Source organism: Gordionus sp. m RMFG-2023, chromosome 3 (genome assembly GCF_954871325.1).
Source record: "Gordionus sp. m RMFG-2023 chromosome 3, tfGorSpeb1-WG-v2, whole genome shotgun sequence".
NCBI lineage: Eukaryota > Metazoa > Nematomorpha > Gordioida > Chordodea > Parachordodidae > Gordionus > Gordionus sp. m RMFG-2023.
The window spans coordinates 51,973,234-51,983,253 of record NC_088777.1 but is presented as its reverse complement, the minus strand read 5'-3'; positions in this window follow the sequence as shown (position 1 = coordinate 51,983,253).

Here is a 10,020-nt window from a genome sequence, read left to right as displayed (position 1 = left end):
ATAGTTATAAAATGTTTTATTTCTAATATGGCATCCTTGCCTTGTAAATAACTTAAGGCTTCAAATCAGTGCATAATTTCTTCTAAATATTTTTAGTGTTTTTGTTATATCAATTTATCTAGCATAATAAATTCTGATATAAGATAATATAGTGAGTGTCATGGCTATGACTGCAAATTAACCAGCATCTATTATTTGTGTGGTTATTTAAGACTATTATTACAGCTGCTGAGAGCATATGATTGCATATTTTATATGCAATAATGATCAACTGTGTAGTTGTTTATATATCAATAAAACTGGAAGATAATCTTTTAGAAATTTAATATCTCACAATTTTTTTCTCAATTACTTATCTAGCTTTCATTATGTCATTTAAGAGGAAGCTCTAACCAGCACCATATAGTTTTATTATTTGGATTGGTCGTTTATATTCTTTTCTCCATTAATTGTTGATTTGGTTAGGTCTATAAATTTTTCCTTATTAATCCATTCTATAAGACATTGTCTAAAAATGGTAACAGGGTGTTATATTAATTTCTTGATCTTTTGTCAATGTAAGTTGCTAATTTTATAATATGTAGTTTTTAAAAACCGTTATAAATTGAGGCATATGTATAAATTAATTAACCTTTTTTATCACAGACGCAAATTTTTTATATCAGCAATCAATATTTTATACTGTAATAAATAGATTTTGTATTAAAAAATAATATTTAATGACAAAATATGAAATTCAGAATTCAGAGTTAGCAAATTTTTAAAAAGTATAATATATTGATATAACGGCCGAAGGCCTGCAAATGAGAGTATGGGGGGCTTCGTCCCCCATAAAATTTGTTTTAGTTGAGCCCCCTGAGATTGTAAAGGCTAGCGACGCCCCTGTTCTAATTTAGCATGTACACTCTATATTTTGACCCATTTAACGGCAATTTTTAAAAAGTTTTTAAACAACGATTATGACAATTGTCACTTGTCTAGGGTACATCTCCACTGAAGTTTTATTTATACATGTTATAACAATACTTATTTTCAGAGTTGTTAAAGGATCTTAATACTTGTATCTAGATCCTATATCTAGATGTAAAAATGTGGTATCTATATCTGTACCTAGATAGATTTTTGATCAAGATATGTGTATCTATATATTATTTTAGACGATGTATCTGTATCTAGATCCATTTAAAAAATATTTTTTAACAACTCTGCTTATTTTAGCCTATATACGTCACTAAAATGTAAAAAAACTTTTAAAATAACGGATGACAATCGTCACTTTTATATGGTACTTCTTAATTGAAATTTTAACATGCAAAAAAACATCTAATACGTTTAATAATACCGAATATGATAATAGTCATCTTTGCAAAGAACATCTTCATTGAATTTATTATTTAGCATCTTTACAATATAAACGATATTTTCAAAATATATAGTTTTACTTAAATTGATTAAAAAAAAGTATAAAAGAATTAACCCTAAAGATTGTATATTTATAAAAAAATTCACAAAAGAATTTCTCAAAAAATTTTTTTATTTACAAATGAAGATTTTTAATTAAATACTGATATAATATATAACATGTAGATTGTTGTATATAAATTTAAAATATTTGGTAATGAAAATTAAAAATTTTTGATATTAGTTTTGTGATGTTTGTTAGCATAATAGATTCCAATTTTGAATAGCGCGATAATTTGTGTTTGTTGATTTCTATTAAAAAAAAAGAACGGAGATGGTGGACGCAGGGAAACAAAAATGAAAAAGGAACCTAAGCGTTGTCTATGATAGCTCTTTGGCTAGAAGGCTACCATTGAAACTGATATAATTAGCTTTGTGAATCGCTATGGATAATCGTTGACGAAGAAAAAAACCCTCTCGAGGTTCTTCTGAGAGTTTGCTGATTTGTGATCCTAAGTTTTTGAAAAATGCTAAGGCGAGTTTGCCGAAGGTGCCAAGAGTGGTTGATATGATTGGGATGAAGCAATGATCGTTTATTATTTCTGTGTATTTAGAAATTTTAAGTTGTTCCTTCTGGTCAAGGATGTTGATGGCGTGGTTGGATGGGGCCAAGGGGTCAATACAGGAATAGTCCCATACCAAAAGTTGGCCTCTCCTCCATGGGATTTGAGAGATCCCATCAGGACGTTTACCATCAGATCTAAAAAGACCCTGTGGTTCTAACGTGGAAGGAATTTGGGCGGATTTCAGAGCATGTTGGATGATTGTATTATATTGCTTGTGTCTGATGAATCGTCCATTGCAGGAGCGACAATGTAAACTTTTAATCAGATCAAAATATGTTCAAAAATCTTAATATATTTTTGCTTATAATTCTGGGCGTGAAAATCACTAATAAATTGTAAATAAATAATATTACAAAAGAATTTTTGCGATAAACGACATTCGCGATAAAAGTTTCGCGCTGATTTGACTTGATACGGTATATACAGAAATCGCTGAACAAAGACCTTATTCCAACATAGATAGGAGCAATAAAAGTTCAAATTTTTAACTCTGCAAAGCAACATGAAATATTTTTTTTAGGATTATATACATATGATGAGTTGTCGCCGGGGTGGACTAGTAGTTTATGATGTGAGCTTAGAGCAGAAGATCTCAGGTTCAATCATGGTTAGGAACATAAAATGTATTAGATTTATCTTTGATGACAGATGTGTAAGGACATATGCTAGGATGAATTTCTGAGCTGAGAAATGCCACCCCGGTCACCGACAAGCTTAGACAGCCGGGTGCTAGGATACATCCAACAAACCAAAAATGAAAGATGACCAGCTGACTTGGTGGGCCATTCAAGGATGATAGAAGGAACCTATAAGAATACTCCGGTAGGATATCTGTGATTGAATACTTCGGTGGGATATCTGTCGATATGATACTTCGGTGTGAGATCAAGATACAATGATAGCACTACTCAGGTGGAGGATCCGAATGGAATAGATAAGGAACTCCGGTGAGGGATATCAGAGATAGATAGTGAAATATTTGTATAGAATCTTCTGTTATGTAATAATACCATGATGTATTTAGACATCATAAGACAAAATTTTCTTTATTTTATTTTCATAAATTACACTTTATTTTTATTATAAATTACATTTTTTTTTTATTAATCCCTTAAACAAAAACAAATTTTTCTTTTTATATTATTTTTTATACAATAAAAAAATAACATGTGAAATACAAATTGCAAATTTATATTTTAAAAAAAGTAACGTTAAAATAATATTTAAAAAAATATTAATATAAAATTTTCACCGAAAGTCTATTATTTAACATTCCACCCCTCCAAAGAAATTGGGCCTATGATTTCCTTGGATAAGTTGAGTGGTAACGCTGTTGACGTTCATTATGTAATCTTCCAGATGTTTAGGTATTTGTTTAAGTCTGACCGGTCGAGCAGTCCTTATAACTGGATTCAGTGATTTTTTCATATTGTCTCTTATATAGAGAGACCCAGTAGGATATCCGTCATTTTGCCTATCGATTCATTGTCCTTAATCGTGGCTTCAGGAACATCATTCGAGAATATCTTTTTAATCTGATCCAAATGTCTCCTGATTTAAGCATAACCACAGTGTCTATTCTCAATATCAAATTACCTCCTGTTAGTAACAATGCCATTATGCCATTTGTTGTCTTTAAACGTTTTGTACCACACTTTGTCAACAATCTCTAAAGCTCTTGCAGATGATATTTTCTCTAATGAGTTGTCGCTCATTTTTATTGGTTTTAGCAAATCCCAGGCAGTTCTTGTTCTATGCAGGAATAATCTCTTGCTAGATGCAACACTTGTTGCAGCATTAGGTGTGTTCCGATAATAGTGCAAAAATATTTCTAGTGCGATCTTCTCGTCTACTTTTTTATTTTCCAGACTTCTTTTCATGTGTTTTTTGAAGGTTCTAATCATCCTCTCCAACAGCCCATTGGATTGCTGGTGATATGCTGACGTTTAAGTGTGCTTAATCTCTAGTCTTTGCAAAACTTTTCAAAAAACTTGCTGGTAAATGCCATTATCTGTAACGTTTGTTCAGGTACCCCAAACAAGCTTATAGTTCTCATCAGGTCGATGACAGTCTGTTCAGCCGTTATGGAGTTCATCGATTTAATGATGGGGAACTTGCTTTATGCATCAACCATTACCAACCAGTATTTTTGCAGAAACGGCCCTGCTATAACTAAATGCATTCTTTCAAAAGGTTTATTAATGGCAGTCCAAGCATATTGTATTTTTTTTGGATTATCTCCCCAAGCATTGCATGATTCGCAATTTCTATCGTCATTATCTATGTCGGTGTTGATTTCTAGACCACCAGATGTAGTTTCTGGCAAAAATTTTTGTCCCATGAGCCCCCAAATGTCTTCTGCATCAGTTTTCTCATGTTGAATGGTATGATCACTATTGATTCATTGTAAAGGCGGTCATCAACTATGCTCAATTTATTTTCCATGAACCTGTAAGTTTTATTTTGTATGACCTTACTTTTTCTTATATCACTGATGACGTCCATAATCTCTTTATCTTTCTGAGTCTCCGCAGATACTTTCTCGAACTTAATAGGTATGTCTCATAGCTCCTTGCATGGCTCGTCATCTACCAGCACGCGCACCTCTTCGTTGTCAGAAGCCAAAGGAAATCTGGACAGACACTGATACCTTGCCGGACCTGTGGATTATCTTGTAGTCATAAGCCCCCATCGCAATATTCCATTTTTGGAGTCTCATTGACATGGCAGTGTTGTCTTTCAATCCTTGTTGAAGATGTAAATCAGTGGCTTGTGATCTGTTATTATTGTGAACCTCGTTCCATTAAGATATTCTTGGAGCCTCTTGATGGCATAGATTTTTGCTAATGTTTCTCTCTCTATGTTTGTATAGTTGATCTCAGCCTTCAATAATGACCTCGAGGCAAAAGCTATAGGCCTTTCTTTACCTCCTTCTTCTATGTGAAATATTACAGCTCCCAGTCCTTTCTTAGACGCATCTGCCGCAATGCTTATAGGTAGGTTGGGGTTAAAATAGCTAAACGTTGGTGGTTGATCATGAGCAGTTTAAATTCATCAAAACTTTTTTTGTGATTTCCCAAATCCATTTCTATATATTCACTATTTTATATAATGGATCAGCTAAGCTGGCAAAATTGTTCAGAAATTTACGGTAGTAACAGGTCATTCCTAAAAATGTGGCTCAGGCATGCTGGTTGTGGCTTTTATTTTGTCATTATTCGGGTGGATGCCCTCAGCGTCGATATCATGGCCTAAGAATCTGTACCTATCTTTTATGAACTCGCTTTTAGAGAAGTTAGGTGTCAATCCGTTCTTTCGAATTCAAACACTTTTTTAATGTTCTCGATATGTTTTTCATCATTACTACCAGTGATTAGCAAGTCGTCAATATAAAAAATGAAATCTTTAAGATCGCCAAAACAGCTGTAGGATCTGTTGAAAGATGGTTGTGGCTATTTTCAAACCGAATGGTAGCTTGGTGAAGCGGAAGTACCCCTTGTGTGTTTAGATCGTGAATAGATCCCTGAAATCTTCGTGTATGGGAATCTGTAGAAAGGCATGCTTGAAATCTATTTTTGTGAATTTCCTGCTCTTGGCCGCGATCAGATCATTAATAAGCGGTATCGGGTATTTGAAGTCCTCCATAACAGGGTTTATGGTGTCTTTAAAATCAACCTCATAGTCACCTTTGAAAACAGGAGTAAATGGACTTGCCCATCTGACTTGAGATACTTGCTCCATGATGTTGTCCTTTAACCAGCCGTCCAATTCACGAGTCATCGCAATAAACCTAGCATAAGGAACTCTCCTTGGAGGTATGATTTTAGGCACGGCACCGAGCTTCAAGTGAATTTTCACTTGTCTGATCAACGTTCACATTGGCAAGAACTAATATCTTGATGGCGCTGCCTTCATACCTGTAAGTTTCATATCCTTCTTACGTATGGTGGTTATGCCTACAGTCTTAGCTTGCATCAACGTGGGTATGTTGTTGATGCTCACCTTTACGTTGTACACGTCATATCTAGTATACTTGACCCCAAGATTGTACACTTCAAGATTTTGAAGATTTCTTTATGGTCTGCATTTAGGTCGTCGTCATCATCGATTACTTCGATGTTCATAGCATGGTTCGTATCCAATTGACAATCACCTTCTTTGTAATCAGATGATCTGTTTTAAGTATTATTATCATTTTTGAAAGTTGGGCCTCGTCGAATATTTCGGAAAACCATTAATATTTTGATGGTTGTGTTTGTGCTGACCACGACGGGGATAGTTGGTTAGGTTATCACCTCTATAGCAGTTATCCCGTCGATCAGGGCTATGTTGATTGTCACAATGATAGTCGTGGTGATTACCATGGACGGTGTACCCGCTATTGTTGTATCAATCGTCGTAGTAGTTATAGTTGCGATTGTCGAAACGGTTGCGGTTATAGTAACAATTATAGTAGCTTTGATCAAAACGATTGTCCCGAAAGTTTCCGTGCCGTCCGGGGGCGATTGTGATTATCAATGATGAACTGGGGTTGCTTGATAAGAGATTTACCATGTGCATTAGAGTCCTGAATGGGTTTTGTGATTACGTTACTATTTTTACTCTGCCCATGTGATTAACCTATTGTATTCTATGTGATTAAGTTAAATGAATGGCTTCAACTTTCATCACGCCCTTGATGTCACTTGGCTCCGTGGTGTCTTCCTTTAGACCTAGACTGTAAATATCTTTTATAGTCATATAGCTCCTGACCGCTTTCCTTACATCTTTGGAATTCGAAGCAACTCTCACTTTCTCAATAATGCGCTGAATGCCATTGAATTTGCATTCTTTATTGAGTCGTGCTTCGCGTGTGACCCAAGCCGAGAAAGCCCCTTGCCTTGAGTGGCAGCATAAAATAATGGTTTGGCGTTCTCAGTCTTCGACGGATGTTGTAGTTTGAATTTGCCAAGCAGAGCGATTGGGTCCTGGAAGTCTGCCTCTGTTCAAATTGCTCCAATGTTATTGAATCATCTGGAAGACTTCGGAGAAAAAACGCGGCCTTTCTCCGTTGGAGATCTTGTTGGTGTCGAAGAAATTCTGCAATTTCCCTATGTAGGCCCTGTTATCGCTATTAAATTTAGGGAAATCCAGATTGACGAATTCAGTCATATATGTGGAATTTAACGTGAGTCGCGAGTTCGTGACTCGTCTTGGCCACCATGAAATATTTGTATAGAATCTTCTGTTATGTAATAATACCATGATGTATTTAGACAGATTTTTATTTATTTTATTATCATAAATTAAACTTTATTTTTATTATAAATTACATTTTCCTTAACCAAAAACAATTTTTCTTTTTATATCTTTTTTTAACAATAAAAAAATAACCAGTTAGGTGAATACAAATTGATATTAAAAAAAATGTAACGTTAAATAGATATATAAAAAAATGTTAATATAAAATTTTCACCGAAATTATCTCTATTACTTAACAGTTAGCATGAATAATAAAGTGGAGAGAGTATTGAAAGCTTAAGAGAAAAAAAAATGATGAGTTCCATATCAACCAAGGTTTCAGACCCCTTCAAATTTTTTTCTAAGATTCCCAAAATTGCTTATCCCCTGGGCGTTTAAAGCGCTGAAAAATGGTATATTTTTTTGACAAAATGCAATTTAATTTATTTTAAATTTCTCGAGACATAATTATTAAATTTAATTATATAGCCTAATAATAGTTCTTTAATGTGACATATAAAAAATAAATATGATAGAAATCTGAATAATAACTAAAACGGGAAATATCCATAGAAAAAAAAGGTTGGCAATAATTGTACAAAATCCTATACTGTATTGAACATATGTCTAGGATCCGGTTTTAGATATTAATCAGATATCTATAATACTTATTTATATGACATATTAAAAAATTAATTTAAAAGCCCATATCTTAGCGGATAAGCAGTGTTGGAAGGTATAATTTTATTTATTTTTCTTAGAGTATATACTACCAATATACAAAATTTTTGAGGAAGTCGGGTTGAGAATCAACTATTTTTGTTGATTTGATATGAAATCCATATACTTGTTTATAGGTATTTATCAATGTCAGCTGTTTGATTATCCCAGAGATCCTAATCGTTTTGTTTAAAGCTCAAAATTCTATTAAACTCCGGCTGCTAGATTTTATAACGTTTAAGCTCAAATTTGTAGTTATAAAGGTTCGTTATCTATACGGGAGGATTCCGGCTTATAACTTAGCCGTTCTATCAATTAATATACCTTAATACTCTTTTCTATTTAATATCCCCATTACCGCTTCGGCCTTCCTCCTTTTGCCAATTTCGTTCACCTTGTTAAACAATCTTCATAATCTCTTCTTACCATATGACCAAACTATCAGTCACGACCAGTTGTTTTACTAATTAAATTTATAAAAAAAATTATTTTGCTGTATTACCAGATTTAACATCTATCAAAGATTCACATTTCTATAATTTCTATCCTTTTCTTAATAGTCCCGAGTTTCAGAAACAATAAAGCTTTGGTTGTACAAAACTTCTCAAATCCTAACTTGCATATTGAAGCTTTGAAGAACCCTTTTTGAATTTTTTTTTTGTCTCGTATAGGATTAGGTATGGGAAAAAATTTTTTAAATCGAGAATTTGTGAATTTAAATTTTGCTAGTAAAACCTATATAGATTACTTAACATGCCAAAAAAAATGGGAGAAAAAAAAAAGCTTCCATCTTTGAATGATCAGGGGGTTTGTTCTTAAACGTAATTATTGACTAGATAAAAATTAGCGTTCATATCTGTGCCACATCAAATGACTCCCATATATTTCTTTTCAGTTTATGGTCCATATCTTGTTAAAAGATCCCTTGGGTGAAATGTATTATTCCGTCATTTCTCTTATGAATCAAACGGTCACATTGATATATCATGTGAGGTTTTTAATTTACTAAATTTCTCAATAAGAAGAGTCAATCAATTAGATTTTAACATGCACCCATCAAAATTGAAATTCTTGGGTGATACGTTGGCTATCCTTCTTAGTTCTCACTTTAATAATCTTAAGCACATGTTTTATCACAAGAATTTAGTTTAATTCGATATTAATGGAATTATTTAGGTAATTCATGTTTGAGGTTCAAAGAGACTTCAACTGACTGAATAAATAATTTGATTCTCAAGAAGAAAAATTACTGTAAATTGTAACGATTTTTGTATTTGTTTATGGTTGATCTGCTTGGTCTATTAATTTTTTTTAAGAAGGCCTCTATATCGTCGGCCTAGAATTGGAGTGTTCCACCTGCGCAAAGGTTTAAAATAAGAAATCAAATCTAGGAATAACTTATTAATCAATTTTGAACAGAGCTATAACTTTGGCAAAAAATTAAAATTTTTTTAATCTAGTTTTTATTTTTATATATATATTGGGAATAAGTTATTATCCACTTCTAACTTCAAAAATTTTGAAAATGTCGAGGGGATTACAGTTCATATATTATTTTTTTTTCAACATTTTCACATGGCGTCGTGAGAAGGATGTTCATATTATCTTACAGTTAGGGTAGTAACCCTACGGCATATTCTAAAACTGAATCTAGTGGAACGAAAATTTGACACTGAAAATGAGAATAATATAACATTCACCCCAACCCTTCAAAATATTTGAAAATAGCCATAATTTTATAAAAATATGGAGAAAAATTTTCTATAACCAAGCTACATAAATAGTAATCCAAACGAAATGATTCGATATTTAATTAATTCAACTGTAATTTATATAAAAATAAGTTTACAACAACCTCATTCTATTCATACAGATATAATTTGTGCAAAAGTTTTGGATGTAAGAACAATAAAGCCTAGTTTATTAATTATCGGATAGCGATGTAAATTCAAATTCATTGCATCTCCCATCATCGTCATTATAAAACGTAACCTTATTATTTACTTGCTTCCCGGTAAACGAGGTAAATAAGTTTGACATAACGCTTTTAAAA